Source organism: Somniosus microcephalus, unplaced genomic scaffold, assembly GCF_052327205.1.
Source record: "Somniosus microcephalus isolate GS21.2 unplaced genomic scaffold, FLI_Smic_1.0 unresolved_chr1, whole genome shotgun sequence".
Classification (NCBI taxonomy): Eukaryota; Metazoa; Chordata; class Chondrichthyes; order Squaliformes; family Somniosidae; genus Somniosus; species Somniosus microcephalus.
This window is the reverse complement of record NW_028225179.1, coordinates 38,778,178-38,799,859: the sequence shown is the minus strand read 5'-3', so window position 1 is coordinate 38,799,859 and position 21,682 is coordinate 38,778,178. Positions and strand designations below refer to the sequence as shown.

Sequence of the window (21,682 nt, the reverse complement as noted above, 5' to 3'; positions counted from 1 at the left end):
TTACACCAAATTACACAGGGCTCCCATATTTGGGACAGAGTTCGAATCCACTAAATTGGCACAAAATAGGTCAAAGACAAAGGGGAATGATAGGATGTTATAATGCGGAACACAAAAAGGGATCCCGGCGAGGACAAATATTACAGATGGAAATCAGGGAAAGGACGGAGGGGATAGGGTTACAAAGGAAAGGCAACAAGCATAAAAATACCCTCACTCCACTAACTGGCCCACCAATGGAAAAAGGGGCACCCGGGGGTTTAATAACAAGGAAAACACAAGATGAGGTGTACTTGAGAATACCAAGGTCAAGGAAATAGAAACAAGAAACTGTGAAGGCAGCAAGAAGTAAAATAAAAAGGCTAAACTGATCTTTGGCTGCTAATATGGCTGGCGCCCACAAATGTCACACCTTGCTGTTAGGAACAATATAAGTCAGTGTGCAGAAGTTATACAGACAATAGGCGATCAGAAAACGCATTACCATGATTGCAAACACATTACCATAATGTTTAGGTGATCAGGAACCCATTACCAGGATATTTACTTAACTGTAACCCATTCAGTAAAATGTGACTTCTTTATTTCAAACTGCCAGGCCAGGAAATCAAATTAACTGTATAAATGCACAGCTCGGGATTGGTGCAGACTGTACGATGTGTTAATGTCTTCTCAAATGCAAGTATAATAATGTAACACACTGTAGGACAAACTGCTTGCTCTGTTGGATTCGCAGACTCTTGCAGGAGTCAGTGTCGATATATCAGAGTAAGACTCCACGGATAATAAATCGTTTGAATTCTCCAGTTGTTCGACTCAGTGTTTACTGAACCAGACTGAGGGTAAAAGAATCCGTTCTAACATTCTTTAGTGTAACACATGGAATTATTAAGGCTGCCATTAATAGGAGTACTCTAGAGATGCCCGCGATGTGTAACAATCATACAAAACAAATATGGAACTCCCTGTGGGTAAAACAATTAGAGGGTCCACAGGGAAAATCTCTCTTACAAAGACGTAAGAAACGGGGAGTATTGGAAATGGCCGGAGCAGGGTATGCGGCCGGGTTAGCAACAGTTAATAACTTGGACATAGAATGAGTAAACGAAGGAGTAGAGGAACTACAAGCAAAAATAAAGTTGTTACTAAAACAAGCCACTGGAAATTGCCAGCAACTGGCACTGGCAGGAAAACAAACAATAATGCAATTGTTGGGGGTGGAAGAGGTAGTAGCCCCCCATGCAGAAACAATCAATACAATTATTGATCAACTTGACAATGCTTCTCGCCAAACCCATAAGGAACTAGTATGTGCCACGTATGGCTCATGGCTATTGTCAAATGCTGAGCATAACATGAGGCAAATAAATAATGGACAGATCCCTGACTGGATTACTAATGAGGATCTGGAACCTTGGATTGACACAAATAAAAGCCTACGTAAGGGGCGTAAAATGGGACAAGTATACCGGGCAGGCAATTGTTTAACCCCATGGACTAAGGTGATTGGCTTTGTACTAGCCATCCCACAACTCCCAGAAGATGGACAGCCCCTATACGACGTGATTAACATAGGAGAGATACAAAGGGAAAGTTGGGTTAAATATCATGATGTCCCTGCCAAGGCACTTTGGGAAGGGGAAGAAGATAATAAACAGAAGAATGGAACCTTAAGTGGGGTGGTAATGGACGGGTGCCACCACAAGGGAAGGACATGGGCATGCACACCGCCCCCCCACCGAGGGAGACACATCCGAGTGCAGATTCACAAAAACAACCAATTGCACCCTTGAGGTACACCCAAGGGGGATACACCGGACAAGGGTAGCACCAAGGAACAACGGGGCATTTTCTGTCACCACAACTGAACAGAAATATGAATATCAAGATGATTTGTCCCATTCCCCAACCAAACTTTTGTTTTGATCCAAAGATATCTACACAGATAGGACATCAATATATACACCCACCAAGACCACAGGAAACGAAAACATGGTCACTTGATCGTATGGTACTTAATAAAGAGGTTGAAGCTTATGTCATACCAGAGCCCAAGGCAATTCCTAAGTTAGAGGAAGAGGAGGGTTGGAAGAAATTACGGCAGGAGACGAAGGAAATTTTAAAGTATTATCATAAAATAGAGGAAGACTTACAGCAACAACAAAAAGACATTGGTACAACATTAGCAGAAACTCCTTGGTACAATAAGATCTGGAATTGGGGGCTAAATGTCGATATACACCCCTGGATCAGGATCATGTCACACGTGCTGGCAGTTGTGCAAGGCGCCGTATTAATGATCCCTTTGTTCTTACTTTGTGGATATTGCCGATGGCGAAAGAACCGCAACCTCGCACAGGCCATAACCAGACGAATAACGAAGGAAGAAGAGAAAGAAACACTGTTGCTAACCACCAACAAGCAAGGGGTAGGGCGTGAGTAGAATCATTATGAAGACTGCGTTTAGGATTGCGGAAGAATGAGTACAAGACACCCTGGCTTGGTACCACTAGGGCGACGGTCCTCATAGCAAACAATCTTAAACTGCAGCATATTGGCCGTATTGGGTCAAACTGACCAATGGGCCATAAGGGGGGACTGAAGTAGTCAAATTACTATTATATCTTAGTTTTTATGTTAGAATATTTATAATGCAGCACCAATGTACAAGGTGGAGATAATGGGTTAATCCCTACCCCGAGTTAAACGATATAGAGGAATGTATATTGCATTTACCCAGGTAAGTTTTAAAACATGATTAAGTGACTTCAAATGCTGAGAGATTAAACTGCAGAACAACTCATGGGAAGATTGAGGAGGATGTCTGTTTGGCCAGGCGAGGCAACACATATGCGAGATAACACACCGAAGAATTCATTTGTTGTAAATCACAACAGGGTTCCATTCTTCAAAGTATGGTGGGACTAATCAGAATGCACTTGCTTTGCAGAGGTAACCCGAGACGAGACCAAAAGTCTGTGCTTTGCACGCCTTAATGAGGACTGTTATCTTAAGACAACATGCAACAAGCAAAACCACCTGGCTACGGGCAAATGGAGGGTTGTAGAGCAATTAAGATGAGGCCCACAGTCACAGGAGGTGACGGGACCAACCGATAACAGAAATGTGGGATTTGTGGGTGGTAAGAAGATGAAATGTCACGGTTTATAATTGCCATTTAGCTATAACTCTGTATATGCAGATAAGCTTTATCCCCGCCCCTAGGGCAGGGGTTTGATTTTTGTATAACTGTGATTGTTGCTAGGGAATCAGTGGAGTCGGATCTGAGAGGGGTCCCAGAAGGTTCTCCCCGGGCCTGTGAATAAAGACCGTTTTGAACCATCCTTCACTCGAAGTCTGTCATCTGTACCAAAGCTAAGCGCTGACTTTGTATATCACTTAGTCCGCTCTGAGGGGGAAAGTGTCGACCTGGCACAACACCAGGTCCACTTTTCAGGATACAACAGTCGATACATGCAGAGAGAAGGGGACTGAGAGTGAGGCAGAAGGAGAGACCGAGGCAGAGAAGAGAAAGGCAGAAAGCATGAGACACAGCGAGGCAGAGAGAGATAGAGAGAGAGAAGAGAGACAGAGCAAAGGTGAATGAGAGAGAGAGAAAATGAGGCGAGGAGAGATAGAGCCATTGAGAAAGAAAGAGACGAGAGTGAGGCAGAGTGAGTTGAGGCAAAGAGAGAGCGAGAGATTAAATGAGGCAGATAGAGAACAAACCAAGATAGAGGATAGACAGGTTAGACCGAGTGTAAATCTCCCTCTACTGTTCCATCAAACGATCTGTGGGTCTGATGCAATAGATGTCCATTTTCAATCTGCCTGAAGGCAACGTTTCAAGTTAAACAGCTTAAACCCCAAACGGTCAGAGTGCTGACACTCTGGGACACCTGTCTTATCTCAGTACCTTTCTGAATGTGTTATTGGACACTTGGGAGAGATTCCCTGTGCCAGTATTCCTCTTCCCATTTCCTGCGATTCCCAAATCTTCTCCCAGTCTCATTTCATCCCCGGACACCTTGTCCTCCGGCACACTGATCCTAAAGAGAAACAAGACACGGATGTGAAGCTGTGATCAATGCAGTAAGTTTTATTTCTGAGTACAGCCCATTATTCTGACAGCAGTAATACAGGGTCAGGGGTTACGGGACCTAAACAATCAAACAGAGCCTGCTTCCCGTGAAGGAAGGTTTCATTCAGTGAGAACGTGGAGAGCTCAGGCTGGTGGGAATCAGACACTGGATCTTTCACTGTCGGTCTGCAACATCCGAACCCACCGGGGAAGGATAGTGGGACAGAGAGATACGTAGGGCGAGTTGGTCAGTCGCCAAGACTGGTGAACGAATCCAAATAGAGATTCAGTTGCTGAGGGTTTACAGGAGTTGTTTGTTGCTGTTAAATACCAGAATCAAATGAAATCAAATGCACCAATTTAAACAGAAAATACACACACCCCACACCTCTGACTGGCGAGATTTAGGGGTCCAAGTACTTCAATCAGTAAAAGCTCGTGGACGGGTACAATAATAATTAAAGAGGCTAATGGAATGTTGGTGCTTCAGCTGTGGAGTGTTCTGGAAAGACCCCATCTGGAGAATTGCATTCAGTTCTGGGACCGCACCTCAGGAAGGATATACTGGCCTTGGAGAGAGTGCAGCACAGATAGACCAGAATGTTACCAGGGTACCAAGGGTTAAGTTATTTATTTTATTCATTTCTGGGATGTGGGCATCGCTGGCAAGGCCAGCATTTATTGCCCATCCCTAATTGTCCTCGAGAAGATATTGGTGAGCCACCTTCTTGAACCGCTGCAGTCCATGTGGTGAAGGTACTCCCACAGTGCTGTTAGGGAGGGAGTTCCAGGATTGTGAGGAGAGATTACATAAACTGAGCTTGTAGTCCATGGAATATAGAAGGTTAAGGGGCGATTTCATTTGATTGAGGATTTTAGGATGTTAAAAGAAAGTCACGGTAGAGAGAGAGAAACTATTTCCACTGGTTGAGGAGTCTAGGTCAAGGGGACATAATCTCAAAATCACAGCCAGGCCATTCAGGAAAGAAGTTTGGAAACACTTCTTCACGCAAAGGGAGGTAGAAGTATGGAACTCTCCCACAAAAAGCAGTAGATGCTCGCGTAATTAATAATTTAATTCCCAGATCAATAGATTTTTGCCAGGCAAGGGTGGAGAAAGGATACAGAGCCAAGGCAGGTGGATGGAGTTATGATAGATCAGCCATGATCTCATTGAATGGGGGAACAGGCTCGAGGGGCTGAATAGCCGACTCCTGTTCCTACCTCCACTTTATAGAGTGTCAGCATTGAGCCCTCAAAGGCAGGTAAAATACTGAGCTCCCTCTTCATTACCTAGACATTACCACTGTTACTCTGTTCCCCTCCCCGCTCCATACCATTTCTGTTCCTGAATTTATAAACTTGAATATAGAAAATTAAGGATGCGATCAGAGGTTTTATGATGATCGAGAGGTACTATTTCATCTGGTGGGAGTGTCCAGAACAAGGGGCAAAAGCTTAAAGTTAAAGCTAGGCTGTTCAGGTGTGATGTCAGGAAGCACTTCTTCACACAAAGGGTAGTAGAAATCTGGAACTTTCCCCAAAAAAGCTGTTCATGCTGGAGCTCAATTGAAAAGCTCAAGACTCAGATTGATATATTTTCATTAGGTAGGGTTCTGTTTATAGACACACACACCAGCACAAGAGACACATGCAGAAACACCTACACAGACATACCCACATATACAAACACACACAAAAACAGACGTATAGTGGGACACAGAAACACACACATGTAGAGACACAAACAGACTGAGCAGGAGAGAATGGGTTAAGATTGTAGGTGGATTGAGATCAGTGATGGAGAGAGAGGTTTTAAACAGGATTTTGAAGGCACTTGATCAGCACCTAACAGCCAGTCTAACGATTTAGGGCAGAGTGTGGTACAAATCTGACCTCTCACCAAGGACGGTGTTTGAACTCCCTACATTCATTGTACACAAGGCCTTCAGATCGGATGGGGTGAAAGGTCAGAGTTTTGACCCTCAGCCCCTTGCTGAATATTGTTTCGAGAGCTGTACCGTGTCTCTTCAGAATTCACCATAGAATTACACAGTATTTACTGCACAGAAACAGGCCATTCAGCCCAACAGGTCCATGCCAGTGTTCATGTTCCACACGAGCCTCCACCCACCTTACTTCACCTCACCCTATCATCATATCCGTCTATAACTTTCTACCTCGTACTTATCCAGCTTCCCCTTAAAGACACTCTGCTATTCACCTCAACTACGCCATGTACCAGCAAGTTCCACATTCTCACCACTCTCTGGGTAAAGAGGTTTCTGCTGAGCTCCTTACTGGATTTATTGGTGACTATCTTATGTTTTTGACCCCCAGTTTTGGATTCACCACAAGTGGCAACATCTTCGTCATCTACCTGATCAAAGCCCTTCATAATTATACAGATCTCTAATAAATAACCCCTCGGACTTCACTTTTCTAAGGAAAAGACCCCAGCACGGTCAGACATTCTGGGTACTTAGAACCTCTCAGTTCTGGTATCATTCTCGTCAATCTTTGTTTCACCTTCTCCAGTGTCTCTCTATCCTTTTCATAATAAGGAGACTAGAACTGTACAGAGTGCACCAAGTGTGGTCTAACCAAGGCTCTAACAGAATCTACAAGTTTAACATAACTTCGCTGCTTTGCAATTCGATCTCTCTAGAAATGAGCCCAGTGCTGTGTTTACATTTTCATGGCCTGTTTAAAACGCTCCTGAAAACCAAACTCTGACCAAGCTTTTGGTCATCTGCCCCAATATCTTCTTATGTGGCTCCTGCGAAGCACCTTGGGACGTTTTACATTAAAGGTGCTATATCAATACAAGTTGTTCCATTTACTCTATCTAAACAATTCTTCATTTTAGAACACCTCAATCAAATCTCCTCTTAGCCTTCTCTGCTCTAAGGAGAACAATCGCAGCTTCTCCATCTATCCAAGTAACTGTAATCCCTCATCCCTGAAACCATTCTAGCAAGTCTCTTCTCCAAAGCCTTCACATCCTTCCTAGTGTGGTGCCCAGAATTGGACACAATACTGCAGCTGAGGCCAAACTTGTGTCTTATACAGGTTTACCATCGATTCCTGGTTTTTGTACTCTACGCCTCGATTTATAAAGCCCAGGAACCCATTGTCTTTATTAACCACAATTGCTTTGTTAACCTGTCTTGCCACCAAAGATTTGTGCACAAACATCCCCCCAGGTCTGTGTTCGTGCACCCTTTTCAAAATTGTACCATTTCGCTTGCATTGTCTCTTCTCATTCTTCCTCCCAAACTGTATAACCTCACACTTTTCTGTGTTGCAATTCATCTGCCATGTGTCCGTCCAATCCACCAGCCTGTCTACGTCCTCTTGAAGTCTATTACTAACTTCCTCACTGTTTTAATAGTGCATACAGTTTTGGTGTCCATATTTAAGAAAAGACATACTTGCTCTCGAGTCAGTACAAAGAAGGTTCACTCGGTTAATCCCGGGGATGAGGGGGTGGTCATATGAGGAGAGGTTGAGTAGATTGGGACTCTACTCATTGGAGTTCAGAAGAATGAGGGGCGATCTTATTGAAACATATAAGATTGTGAAGGGGCTTGATCGGGTGGATGCGGTGAGGATGTTCCCAATGATGGGTGAAACTAGAACTAGGGGGCATAATCTTAAAATAAGGGGCTGCTCATTCAAAACTGAGATGAGGAGAAACTTCTTCACTCAGAGGGTGGTAGGTTTGTGGAATTTGCTGCCCCAGAAAGCTGTGGAAGCTACATCATTAAATAAATTTAAAACAGAAATAGATAGTTTCCTAGAAGTAAAGGGAATTAAGGGTTACGGGGAGCGGGCAGGAAATTGGACATGAGTCTAGGTTCGGAATGGTCATGGCCCTGTGGGTAGTGGAGTGGGCCCAGGGGCCGTGTAGCCTTGTTCTGCTCCTACTGTGTTCTAATTCTGTTAGATTTCAGGAGATGGTTTTATTCCTGTTCCTGGCTGGGGTGGAGATCGCCTTTACAGAAGGTAAGTACTGTAGAAAATATAGGGACAGAGTGATCTCCTGGAAGAATTTCGATCGCCTAGATGGGTCGGAGAGGAATTTCCCAGATTTTTTTCTCCCAAATTGGCCATTGGGTCTTTATCTGGTTTTTCGCCTCTCCCGGGAGATCACATGGGTTCGGGTGGATGCAGAGTGATAGAAGATTTGAGGTTAGGATCAGATCAGCCATGATCTTATTGAATGGTGGAGCAGGCTCGAGGGGCCGATTGGCCTACTCCTGCTCCTATTTCTTATGTTCTTATGTTCTTAAACACTTCCAAGTTGAGTCAGCTGCAAATTTCAAAATTGTGCCCTTTACCCAAATCCAGGTCATGAATATGTATCAAAAACGGCAGTTATCCTGGTACTGATCCCCGGGGAACACCATTGAATACCTCCCCCTCCACTCCAAAAAACAGCATCCACCACAACTCTCTGTTTTCTATCCCTTAGACAATTTTGTATCCCTGCTGCTACTGCTTCTTTTATCCCACAGGCTTCAATTTTGCCAACAAGCCTATTACGTGGTACTTCATCAAACGCCTTTTTAAAGTCCATATGCACAGCATCAACTGAACAGCCCTCATCCACCCTCTGTTACCTCGTCAAAAGCCTCAAATCAAGTTTGTCAAAATGACAGAGAAACTCTTCCCTCTAGTGGGAGTCCAGAACAAGAGGGCATAATATTTACATTATAAACAGTCCATTCAGGGGTGAGGTCAGGAAGCACGTCTTCACACAAAGCCAAGTGGAAATCTTGAACTGTCAAACGGCCTAGTTTGGCACAAATCTGACCTCTCACCAAGGACTGTGTTTGAAATCCCCACATTTATTTTACACAAGACCTTCAGATCGGTAGGAGTGAAAGGTCAGAGTTTTGACACCCAGCCCCTTGCTGAAGGTTGTTTCGAGTGCTGTCCCATGTCGTTTCAGAATTCACCACAGAATTACATAACGGTAATCCAAAGGGTCTTCTTTAGGCATATTAACAGAAAAAGGGTCGTCAGAGGAGTTGTGGGGCCGATTAGGGACCAAAATGGAGAACTACTGGTGGAGGCAGAAGGCATGGCTGAGGTACTAAATGAGTACGTTGCATCAGCGTTAACTAAGGACGAGGATTTGTCAAAGTTATGGTAAACGAGGAGATTGCTGGGATACTGGATGAGATAAAATAGATGAAGAGGAGGTACCAGACAGGCTGGCGGTAATTAAAGTGAATAGGTCACCTGGTCCGGATGGGATGCACCCGAGGTTACTGTGTGGAGTAAGGGTAGAAATTGTGTTGGTGCTGACCACAATCTTCCAATCCTCCTTAGATTACAGGGGTGGCGCCAAAGGACTGGAGGATTGCAAATGTTACACCCTGGTTCAAACAAGGAGAAGGATAAACCTGGCAATTACAGGCCAGTCAGCTTAACCTTGGTGGTGGGGAAGCTTTTAGAACTCCATGTGTGGTCTAACCAAGGTTCTATACACGTTTAAAATACCTGCTCTGCTTTGTATATCTATCATTCTAGAAATGAACCCCAGTGCTTTGTCTGCATTTTCATGGCCTGGTTAACCTGCTTTTAATGATTTGTGCATCTGTCCCTCTGGATCCCTTTGCTCCTCTACCCCATTTAGACACTAACTTTACAAGGAGTATGTTTCCTTATTCCTCCTACCAAAATTGCAGCATCTCTCATCTATCTATATTGAAATTAATTTGCCATTTACACACCAACCTGCCAGTTTATTAACATCTTCTATTTTGTCACAGTGCTCCTCAGTATTTATACACCAGAATTTGGTGTCATCTGTAAATTTGGAAATTACACTAACTATTCCCAAGTATATATAATGGTGCCTCTGCTCTCCCTCTCCCTTGCTTTTTAAGTATCAGGGTTTTATCCTCTAACTTTTGCTAGTTTATTAATTATTTCACCCTTTCTATTTTATATGTCTTGATCTCTTCTTCCAATGTCATGTCCACCTTTTTCGTTGAGTTGGTAAAAACTGAGGCAAAGTAACTATCCAATATTTCTGAAACAGAAACAAAAAATGCTGGAAATACTCAGCCAGTCAGGTGCTGCAAATACTCAGCAGGTCAGGCTTTTGTATCCAATATTTCTGCCATTTTGCTGTCATTACCTGTTGGTTTATCTTGTGATCCTTTAGTGGCTCTGTCCCTATCCTGAATTTCCTATTATTTATGTGCCTGTACAATACTTTACTATTTCTTTTTATATTCCTTGATAATTTAATTTTGCAGTTTCTTTTCGCCTTCCTAATTGTTTTTCTTATTCTTTCCCAGCCTCTTCCAATTACCTTGTCATCCTCTCCTTTATTGTCACTGTACTCGGTGTCTGCATTTTTCATCAGTATCCATTTTACCCTCATCTCTTTATTCAGCCCTGGTGTTTTATTATTGGCTAGTTTGTTCTTGTTTTGTCATGGAATATATTTCTCTTGAACTCTACTGATCACCTTTTTAAATATTTCCCACTGCTGTTCTCTCTCTCTGTCTGTCTCTTCTGTTCCATGTTTATCTTCCCGAGTTCCATTGTCATCACCACAAAATCAGCTTGTTCACAATCTTATTACTACTTATGTCTTTCTCAATCATTATTATGTTGTGATCGATAGTGTAGATTTTCACCCAAGCTTACTTCTCTTATCTGCTCTGGTTCATTTCCCATTATAGATCCGTCAGTGATTCCTCTCTGGTTGGGCTTCTTACGTACTGGGTAAGAAAGGAATCCTGAACACACTGTAAATACTCCATTCCCTTTTCTGCTTTCCCTACCTCTTCTTGACAGATCATTTGGTGTAGTTAAAATCTCCCATGACCAGGATATGTATTTTACTCTTTTTATAGTTTTGCTGACACAGTTTTCTTCCACTGCTAGGCGGTCTCTACAATAATCTGTTGAGCATTATTTCAACATGACCGAGAGCTCTGCTCCCCCGAAGCATCTGTGTCCTATATGGAAATACGCGCAGATCAGCAGGAATCGCTTGTCAATTGCTCAAAAATGTCAGATAAATTTACAAAATAACCAATTACAGAGACGGGGGAGAGAGAGAGAGAGAGAGAGAACACTGTTTCATCAAACACTCCCGGGGCAGGTACAGCACGGGTTACATACAGAGCAAAGCTCCCCCTACACTGTCCCATCAAGCTGTCTGTAGCTCTGATGCCGGTTGTGTCGGCCTGAAGCTGCCGTGAACTCGGGGCGGGACTGAGCGCCGCGCCGATGAGCCGAGCCTGGGCCGTGTGGTGAAGAGTGAGGAGGACAGACAGGCCGGTGGAATGGGCGGACACAGGCCGGTGGGATTGAGCACAGAGAGTGTGAGGGAGGGCAGAGTGTCTGGGGGCAGAATGAGGAGACAAGAGGAGCCAAACAGGGGGATTTTAAAGGGGGCACGAGGAGGGAGGGAGCGGTGAGACCAGAGACCCGAGGCCAGGTGAGTATTTCAACTCACTTTTGCGAGCTTTTCTATACAGAGGCTGTTGTGGGAGCGGTGAGACCAGAGACCCGAGGCCCGGTGAGTATTTAAAATCACTTTCGCGGGCTTTCTTACAAATTTCAGACCGGCGGCGGTGTTCCAGAGCCACGTCACGATTCAAAATGTGACACGGGTAGGAGGGAGCAGCTGATTGGGTGAGTACGGCCAGGTTAGTTTGACAGCTAAGGTTCATAGTTTATAAAGTTTAGATGCTCTTAATTTTTTGTGGTTATAGTTTCTAGTGTTAGTAACCAAGGGCCCTTGAGTATATCATTTAATTGGTGGTATTGATTTGATTTAAGTTAATTTGAATGAATTAAAGGGTAAGTCATGGCAGGAGAGCTCTGTGCCGTGGTATGCTCCTCCTGCACTATGTGGGAAATCAGGGACACTTCCTGTGTCCCTGACGACCATGTGTGCGGGAAGTTTATCCAGCTGCAGCTACTGACAGACCGCATTGCGGCGCTGGAGCTGCAAGTGGATACATTCTGAAGCATTCGCGATGTGAGGACGTCGTGGATAGCACGTTTAGGGAGTTGGTCACACCGCAGGTAAAGGCTGCACAGACAAGGGAATGGGTGACCACCAGGCAGAGTAGTAGGCGCAGGCAGGTAGTGCAGGGGTCCCCTGTGACCATCCCCCTCTCAAACAGATATACCGCTTTGGATATTGTTGGGGAGGATGGCTTATCAGGGGAAGGCAGCAGCAGCCAACTTCCTGGCACCATGGATGGTTCTGCTGCACAGGACGGGAGGAAAAAGAGTCGGAGAGCCAAAGTAATAGGGGATTCTACTGTAAGGGGAATAGAAAGGCGTTTCTGCAGCCGGAAACGTAACTCCAGGATAGTATGTTGCCTCCCTGGTGAAAGGGTCAAGGATGTCTCAGAGCGGCTGCAGAACATTTTGGAAGGGGAGGGTGAACAGCCAGTTGTCGTGGTGCATACAGCTACCAACGATATAGGTAAAAAATGGGATGAGGTCCTAAAAGCTGAATATAGGGAGTTAGGAGATAAATTAAAAAATAAGACCTCAAAAAGGTAGTGATATGCCTATCAATTAGTCCAATAAAAGGCGACGAGTTAAGAACGTAACTGAAGGTTTTTATTGGCTAAATAACAGAGCCCACCCTCGTGGGTGATCCGATCCAACAGGGAGGAATACTAGCCAGTCAGCTACCTTTATACCTGGGCAGGTAATGGGCGGAGTCGGAGGTGGTCAGCCCAGGTATAACAGTGCGACAAGAGGCGACCTCGTGTAGTGATGTGACAGTGAGAACAGTGAGAACAATATACAGTGATAACTATAACAGTGGTTTACCACATTCACCCCTTGTTTAGATTAGAGTCCGGCGGGGTGAAGTGTATTACCAGCTCTGGTATGTCAGTCTGTCCGGAGGCTTCGTTAGCCTCTCCGATCGTCGCAGCGGCGGTGTTACATTATCCGGTGTTAAAGCTGGTGTCTGCGTAGTCGGCAAAGGCTCGTGGGGTTCCGGCATGCCGTCTACCTCGGCTGGACTCGGGGGGTTGGGAGGGGGGGGTGAGGGTGCGAGGTCTCGTAAGGAGACAGTGTCCTCCCGTCCGTCTGGGTAAGCCACATAGGCGTACTGGGGGTTGGCGTGCAGGAGGTTCACCTTCTCGACCAGGGGGTCCGTTTTATGGGCCCTCACGTGCTTTCGCAGCAAGACGGGTCCCGGAGAGGTCAGCCAGGTTGGTAGGGTGGTTCCCGTAGTCGACTTCCTGGGGAAGGCAAACATTCGAGCATGGGGGGTGGTGTTAATGGCAGTGCAAAGTAGTGACCGGATGGAGTGCAGCGCAATCGGGAGGACCTCTTGCCAGCGGGAGGTTGGGAGGCCCTTAGACTTTAAGGCTAAGAGGGTGGCCTTCCATACCGTCGCGTTCTCTCTTTCCACCTGGCCGTTCCCTCGGGGGTTGTAGCTGGTGGTCCTGCTTGCTGCAATACCCCTCTCCAATAGGAACTGACGGAGTTCCTCGCTCATGAAGGAGGCGCCCCGGTCACTATGTATATAGTTCGGGAACCCAAACAAGGCGAAGAGTTTGTTCAGGCATTTAATGACCGTGTTACTGGTCATGTCTGGGCAGGGGAAGGCAAAGGGGAAACGGGAGTACTCATCAACGATGTTGAGGAAGTACACATTACGGTCGGATGACGGTAGGGGCCCCTTGAAGTCGATGCTCAGACGCTCGAAGGGGCGGGTGGCCTTGATCAGGCTTGCTCTGTCCGGCTTATAGAAGTGCGGTTTGCACTCAGCACAGATCTGGCAGTTCCTGGTCATGGTCCTGACCTCCTCGATGGAGTATGGCAGGTTGCGGGCCTTAATGAAATGGTAGAGTCTGGTGACTCCGGGGTGGCAGAGGTCATTGTGGAGGGTCTGAAGTCTATCACTTTGCGCGCTGGCGCATGTAATGCGTGAAAGAGCATCAGGGGGGTCGTTCAGTTTACCGGGCCGGTACAAGATCTCATAATCATAGGTGGAAAGCTCGATTCTCCACCTCAAGATTTTGTCGTTCTTGATCTTGCCCCTCAGCTTGTTATTAAACATGAAGGCAACCGAGCGTTGGTCGGTGAGGAGGGTAAATCGTTTGCCTGCCAAGTAGTGCCTCCAGCGCCGTACTGCCTCCACAATTGCCTGGGCTTCCTTCTCGACCGACGAGTGTCGGGTCTCGGGGCCCTGTAGGGTCCATGAGAAGAAGGCTACCGGCCTACCCTCCTGGTTAAGGGTAGCGGCTAGGGCGAAGTCGGATGCATCGCTCTCCACTTGGAAGGGGATTGACTCATCCACTGCGTGCATTGTGGCCTTGGCTATGTCTCCCTTAATGAGGGAGAAGGCCGCGCACGCCTCTTCCGTGAGGGGGAAGGATGTGGTTTTCAGGAGGGGTCTGGCTTTGTCCGCATAATTGGGTACCCATTGGGCATAGTAGGCGAAAAGCCCCAGGGTTCTCCTAAGTGCATTTGGACAGTGGGGGAGGGGTAGCTCCATGAGGGGGCGCATTCTTTCGGGGTCGGGGCCGATGACTCCGTTCTCTACTACACAGCCAAGGATGGCAAATGTGTTAAACACGCATTTCTCCTTATTGTAGGTGAGGTTCAGCCGTTGGGCCGTACGGAGGAATTTCTCCAGATTCACGTCATGGTCCTGCCGGTTGCGGCCGCAGATGGTGACGTTATCAAGATAGGGGAAAGTGGCCTGCAGTCCGTTCTGGTCAACCATCCGGTCCATCTCCCATTGGAAAACCGAGACCCCATTGGTGACACCAAAGGGGACCCTAAGGAATTGGTAGAGGCGGCCATTCGCCTCGAAGGCGGTGTACTGGCTGTCCTCCGGGCTGATGGGGAGTTGGTGGTAGGCCGACTTGAGGTCGATGGTCGAGAATACGCGGTATTGTGCAATCTCATTGACCATGTCCGATATGCGGGGGAGGGGGTATGCGTCCAGCTGGGTGTATCTGTTTATGGTCTGGCTGTAGTCGATAACCAGGCGATTTTTGTCGCCGGTCTTGACTACCACCACCTGGGCACGCCAGGGGCTGCTGCTCCCCTCAATAATGCCCTCTTTCAGGAGTCGCTGCACCTCAGAGCTAATGAAGGCTCTGTCCCCAGCGCTGTACCGCCTGCTCTTAGTAGCGACAGGTTTGCAGTCGGGGGTGAGGTTAGCGAACAGGGAAGGTGGCGGTACCTTGAGGGTGGATAGGCTGCAGGTGTTACGCGGTGGGCGGTTTAACTTTCGCTGGTTGTCGACTGTGAGTGGGGGGAGGGGTCCACCGTATGCTAGGGTTACACTTTGGAGGTGGGATTGGAAGTCCAGCCCTAGTATGACGGCAGCGCACAGCTGGGGGAGTACGAGGAGTTTAAAATTTTTATACTCTGTCCCTTTAACCGACAATGTCACGACACAGTAGCCGCTGATGTCTGTGGCGTGCGACCTCGATGCCATCGAGATGCGGCTGCGCGTTGGCAGGACGGGGAGGGAGTAGTGGCTCACCGTGTCTGGGTGGATGAAGCTCTCCGTGCTTCCGCTGTTGAACAGGCAGGTCGTGGCGTGGCCGTTGACTTTGATGTCCATCATTGAGCTGGCCAGGTGGTGCGGGCGGGCTTGATCCAGGGTCACGGAAGCTAGGGTGTAGATGAGCGCGTCGTTGTCATGACAAGATGGCGGCGAAGATGGCGGCCCCCGTAGTTCACATGAGGCTCTGTTTAAATCGTTTGCCCCGCACAAAGATGGCCGCCCCTGCTGTTCCCATGAGGCTCTGCAGGCTTTGGCTGCCCCGCACAAAGATGGCCGCCCCTGGTTTTCCCATGAGGCTCTGCAGGCTTCGGCTGCCCCGCACAAAGATGGCCGCCCCTGGTTTTCCCATGAGGCTCTGCAGGCTTCGGCTGCCCCGCACAAAGATGGCCGCCCCCAGGGTTCGCATGAAGCACTGCTGGCTTCTGAGGATTTGCTTCTGCAGGCCTTGGAGAAGTGGCCTTTCTTGAGGCAGGTTTTGCAGGTCGAGTTTTTGGCTGGGCAGCGCGACCTCGGATGCTTCTCCTGGCCGCAAAAGAAGCAGCCAGCGGCCCGATCGGGGTTGCCTGATGTCGGGGCCGGTACCGGGGCTAGCGGGCCCGGTCGGATCCGTGATGCAGACGCTGAGGTAGGTCCCGGGGGCAGCGCTGTGAAGGGTGGTGGGGTGGGGGTCGGGCCCGAGTCCCAGGGTCACGAATAGTACCTGGCAAACGCTTCCTGGTCTTGCTGGGTGGCCTCTAGGGTGAGGGCGAGGGCTTCGGCCTTGTCCAGGTCTATGTCCTTAGCTTCAAGCAGTCTTTGCCGTGTGTAGTCGGAACGTAGGCCTCTCACCAAGGCGTCGCGGACATTGTCTTCCATGTTCGCAGTAGCCGTCACCGCTTTAAAGTCACAGTTCCTGCCGAGTTGTCTACCACAGGTAGTAATCTCAGGATTGCTACCAGTGCCACGTGCTAGTCAGCGTAGAAATAGAAGGATATTTCAGATGAATATGTGGCTAGAGGAATGGTGCAAGGTGGAGGGATTCAAATTCCTGGGACATTGGAACTGGTTCTGGGGGAGGTGGGACCAGTACAAACCGGACGGTTTGAACCTGGGCAGGACTGGGACCGATGTCCTAAGAGGAGTGTTTGCTAGTGCTCTCGGGGAGGGTTTAAACTAAAATGGCAGTGGGTTGGGAACCTGAGCAGGGAGACAGAAGAAAGGGAAATAAGGATAGAAGCAAAAGACAGGAAGGAGAAAAACAAAGGTGGCAGTCAGAGAAATCAAGGGCTTAAATCAAACATGGCCACTGTAAATAATAATTCTAAAAGGTGTAAGAGTGTTAAAAAAAACAAGCCTGACAGCCTTGTGTCTTAATGCGAGGAGCATTTGTAATAAGGTGGAAGAATTAGCTGCGCAAATAGAGGTAAACGGATATCATCTGATTGGGATTGCGGAAACGTGGCTCCAGGGTGACCAAGGCTGGGAACTCAACATCCAGGGGTATTCAATATTCAGGAAAGATAGGCAAAAAGGAAAGGGAGGTGGGGTAGCATTGCTGGTTAAAAAAGGTAATTAACACAATTGAAAGGAAGGATATTAGCTCTGATGATGTGGAATCTGTATGGGTAGAACTGAGAAATACCAAGGGGCAGAAAACGTTAGTGGGAGTGGTATACAGACCTCCAAACAGTAATGCGGAGGTTGGAGATGGCATTAAACGGGAAAATAGAGACGCGTGCAATAAGGGCACAGCAGTCATCATGGGTAACTTTAATCTAAATACAGATTGGGCTAATCAAATTAGTAACAATAGTGTGGAGGAAGAATTCCTGGAGTGCATACAGGATGGTTTCCTGGACCAATAGGTTGTGGAACCAACTAGAGATCAGGCCATCTTAGACTGGGTATTATGTAATGAGAAAGGATTAATTAGCAATCTTGTTGTGCGAGGCCCCTTGGGTCGGAACGATCATAATGACATAGAATTTTTCATTAAGATGGAGAATGAAGTAGTTGACTCAGAGACTAGGGTCCTGAATTTAAATAAAGGAAACTACGATGGTATGAGGCACGAGTTGGGTAGGATTGATTGGGGAATGTTACTCAAAGGGTTGACGGTGGATAAGCAATGGCAAACATTCAACGATCGCATGGAAGAACTACAGAATTTGTTCATCCCTGTATGGCATAAAAATAAAACAGAAAAGGTGACTCAACTGTGGCTAACAAGGGAAATTAGGGATATTGTTAGAATAAAATTTTGCTGGACAAGATTTTGCTGGAAAAGACACAAACAACAAATTCGCTGACTGGGACTAATTGAATCACTGCACAGTGAGACATGCCACGCTTACGCATGGCTGGAACAAAGTTCGTCTCGTGTCCTGACTGGGACTAATTGGATCACTGAGGACTAACAAGGTTCACTGGTATCCTATCATCGAACTAATCACTTGTATCCTATTATCGAACTAATCACATTCCGCCGGGGAACAAGACGGAACGAAGACCTGAAGAGGCAGAATTGGCAACACAAGTGTGTAAACTCCTGACTGGAGGAAAATAAAGATATGCGCTAATAAACGAATTGATTGGATGAATGTAAATGATCTAAAACCAACTTCTTGGAATTGTATATAAGCTCGGCACGTACTACAATCGGGGAGAAGGTGCTCTCGCAGACCGCGTGGTTGCAGACGCTTCTCCCAGAGCTCTGTCATTTAATAAAGTTGTCTCTCTTACTCAAAGTCTAGTTTCCGAGGAATCATTTTTCCTACAACAATAGCATAGGATCCAAGGAGAGGACATATAAATTGGCCATAAAAAGCAGTAAATCTGAGGATTGGGAGCAGTTTAGGATTCAACAAAGGAGGACAAAGGGATTAATTAAGAGGGGGAAAATAGAGTATGAGAGCAAGCTTGCAGGGAACATAAAAACTGACTGTAAAAGCTTCTATAGATATCTGCAGAGAAAAAGATTGGTTAAGTCAAGCGTAGGTCCCTTGCACTCAGAATCAGGGGAATTTATAACAGGGAACGAAGAAATGGCAGACCAATTAAATACATACTTTGGTTCTGTCTTCACAAAGGAGGGCACAAATAACCTCCCAGAGATGTCAGGGAACATAGGGTCTAATGAGAGGGAGGAACTAAAAGAAATCAGTATTGGTAGGGAAATGGTGTAAGGGAAATTGACGGGATTGAAGGCCGATAAATCCCCAGGGCCTGATAATCTACATCCTAGGGTACTTAACGAAGTGGCCCTAGACATAGTAGATGCATTGCTGGTCATCTTCCAAAATTCAATAGACTCTGGAACAGTTCCCATGGATTGGAGGGTAGCTAATGTTACCCCACTATTCAAAAAAGGTGGTAGAGAGAAAACGGGGAATTATAGACCAGTAAGCCTGACATCGGTAGTGGGGAAAATGCTAGAGTCCATTATAAAAGATGTAATAGCAGAGCACTTGGAAAACAGTGACAGGATCGGACAAAGTCAACATGGACTTACAAAAGGTAAATCGTACTTGACTAATCTACTGGAAGTTTTTGAGGATGTAACTGGTAGAATAGATAAGGGAGAACCAGTGGATGTGGTGTATTTGGACTTTCAGAAGGCTTTCAATAAGGTCCCGCATAAGAGATTAGCTTGTAAAGTTAGGGCACATGGGATTGGGGGCAAGGTACTGACTTGGATAGAGAACTGGTTGGCAGACAGGAAACAAAGAATTGGAATAAACGGGTCTTTTTCCGAGTGGCAGGCAGTGAGTAGTGGGGTACCGCAGGGATCGGTCCTAGGACCCCAGCTGGTCACAATATATATAAATGATCTAGACGAGAGAACTAGATGTAATATCTCCAAGTTCGCAGACGACACAAAGCTGGGTGGGCGTGTGTGCTGTGAGGAGGATGCAGAGAAACTCCAGTATGATTTGGACAGGTTGGATGATTGGGCAGAAGCATAGCAGATGCAGTATAATGTGGATAAATATGAGGTTATCCACTTTGGTGGCAAAAACAGGAAGGCAGATTATCTGAACGGCAATAGATTTGGAGAAGGGGGCGTGCAACGAGACCTGGGTGTCCTTGTGCACCAGTCGCTGAAGGTAAGCATGCAGGTGCAGCAGGCGGTTAAGGCGGCAAATGGTATGTTGGCCTTCGTAGCGAGAGGGTTCGAGTACAAGAACGAGGATGTCTTGCTGCAGTTGTACAGGGTCTTGGTGAGACCACACCTTGAGTATTGTGTGCAGTTTTGGTCACCTTATCTGAGGAAGGATGTTCTTGCCATGGAGGGAGTGCAACAAAGATTCACCAAACTGATACCTGGGATGGCAGGAATGATGTATGAGGAGAGATTTGGTCAATTGGGCTTATACTCACTGGAGTTTAGAAGAATGAGAAGGGATCTCCTTGAAACTTATAAAAGTTTATCAGGACTGGACAGACTAGATGCAGGAAGGATGTTCCCGATGGTCGGGGAGTCCAGAACCAGGGGTCACCGTTTAAGGATAAAGGGTAAGCCATTTAGGACAGAAATGAGGAGGAATTTCTTCACCCAGAGAGTGGTGAACCTGTGGAATTCTCTAACACAGAAGGCAGTAGAGGCCAATTCATTAAATATATTCAAGAAAGGAGTTAGATATATTTCTTAAGGCTAAAGGGATCAAGGGGTATGGGGAGAAAGCAGGGACCGGGTACTGAATTTGGATGATCAGCCGTGATCTCATTGAATGGCAGAGCAGGCTCGAGGGGCCGAATGGCTGACTCCTGCTCCTATCTTCTATATATTTCTATATTGTTTCTATGAGAGAGAGCCGGGGGTGTTTGTGCTCAAATCTCGGAAGGTGGCGGCACCGGTGAACAAAGCGGAGAATAATGTCTGTGCTGGGGATCCGGGGCTTTCCAGACAGAGGCGGGCGGGGGGAGAGGACAAGAGTCCGGCCGCTGTGCTGAGCCTGGATCAAACTCTGCTTCAGTCCCAGCTGGAGTCTGAGAGCCGGGTCTGGGCCCCGCACTTGAGGGAAGATGAGAGTCCGGCTCACTCTCAGCCCCGCTTATCCCCTCCCTGGGCTACTCCGAGCAGCGGCTCAATCCCGGGACACTCACCCTCAGCTCCCAAGGCCGCGGGTCCAGGCGGTGCCGGTGTTAATCCTCCGGCCAATCCATTCCGGCTTCACTCTCTCGGATTCACTTTCCACCATTTTGTTTCGTTCGCCAGCCGCCTCCGACCTGGAACATGCGCAGTGCAGCCTCAGAGCGTGCTCAGTCACTGCTATTGGGTGAAGACAGCTGATTGACAGCGCGCCCACCAATCGGGGCCCGGCACAGCTGCACACGCGCGCCGCCCACGTTCTCAGACGGAGGCGGGGCCGCTCGTGATCGCGTGGCGACCGATTTGCATCCGCGCGGCCGATAAACCGCCTCAGCGCCAGTGACCTCATGTAAATCGGAAAGGGCGGCTGTGTGACGTTGGCAAACCGGCAACGCTGCCTGTGTGACGTCGACAACCCGGGCTGTGTGACGTCAGTAACCATTGTCCCGTTGGTTGTGACGTGTCTGTCCTGCGGGGCAGAAGCTGCGGGTTTGATCGTCAGTGAGGGGCCCGGAATATAACGTGGTGAAATGTGAAGTTATCCACTTTGGTAAGAAAAATAGAAAAGCAGAGTATTTTTTATATGGTGAGAGATTGGGAAATGTTGGTGTTCAGAGGGACCTGGGTCTTCTTGTACACGAATCACTAAAAGTTAACATGCAGGTACAGCAAGCAATTAGGAAATGAAATGGTGTATTGGCCTTTATTACAAGAGGATTTGAGTATAAGAGTAAAGATGTCTTACTGCAATTATATAGGGCCCTGGTGAGACCACACCTGCGGTATTGTGTACAGTTTTGGTCTCCTTACCTAAGGAAGGATATACTTACCATAGAGTACAACGAAAGTTCACCAGACTGGTTCCTGGGATGGGGGTTGCCCTATGAGGAGAGATTGAGTAGACTAGGCCTGTATTCTCTAGAGTTTAGAATCATTTTTTAAAAATTTGTGTTATGGGATCTGGGCATCGCTGGCAAGGCCAGCATTTATTGCC

At 47.1% G+C, this 21,682-nt stretch overlaps 1 long non-coding RNA gene across 1 annotated transcript in view; it reads right to left on the bottom strand.

Annotated features, from left to right (window-relative positions):
• Positions 1-20,847, bottom strand: part of LOC147094647 (uncharacterized) — an 83,745-nt gene extending 62,898 nt beyond the window's left edge. Inside the window, exons 1-2 of the long non-coding RNA XR_015074753.1 lie at positions 20,703-20,847; positions 3,917-4,049 (exon numbers count right to left, since the gene is read on the bottom strand). This is a non-coding gene — a long non-coding RNA (uncharacterized LOC147094647). The remainder of the gene's footprint in view (positions 1-3,916; positions 4,050-20,702) is intronic.
• Positions 20,848-21,682: the final 835 nt, after the last annotated feature.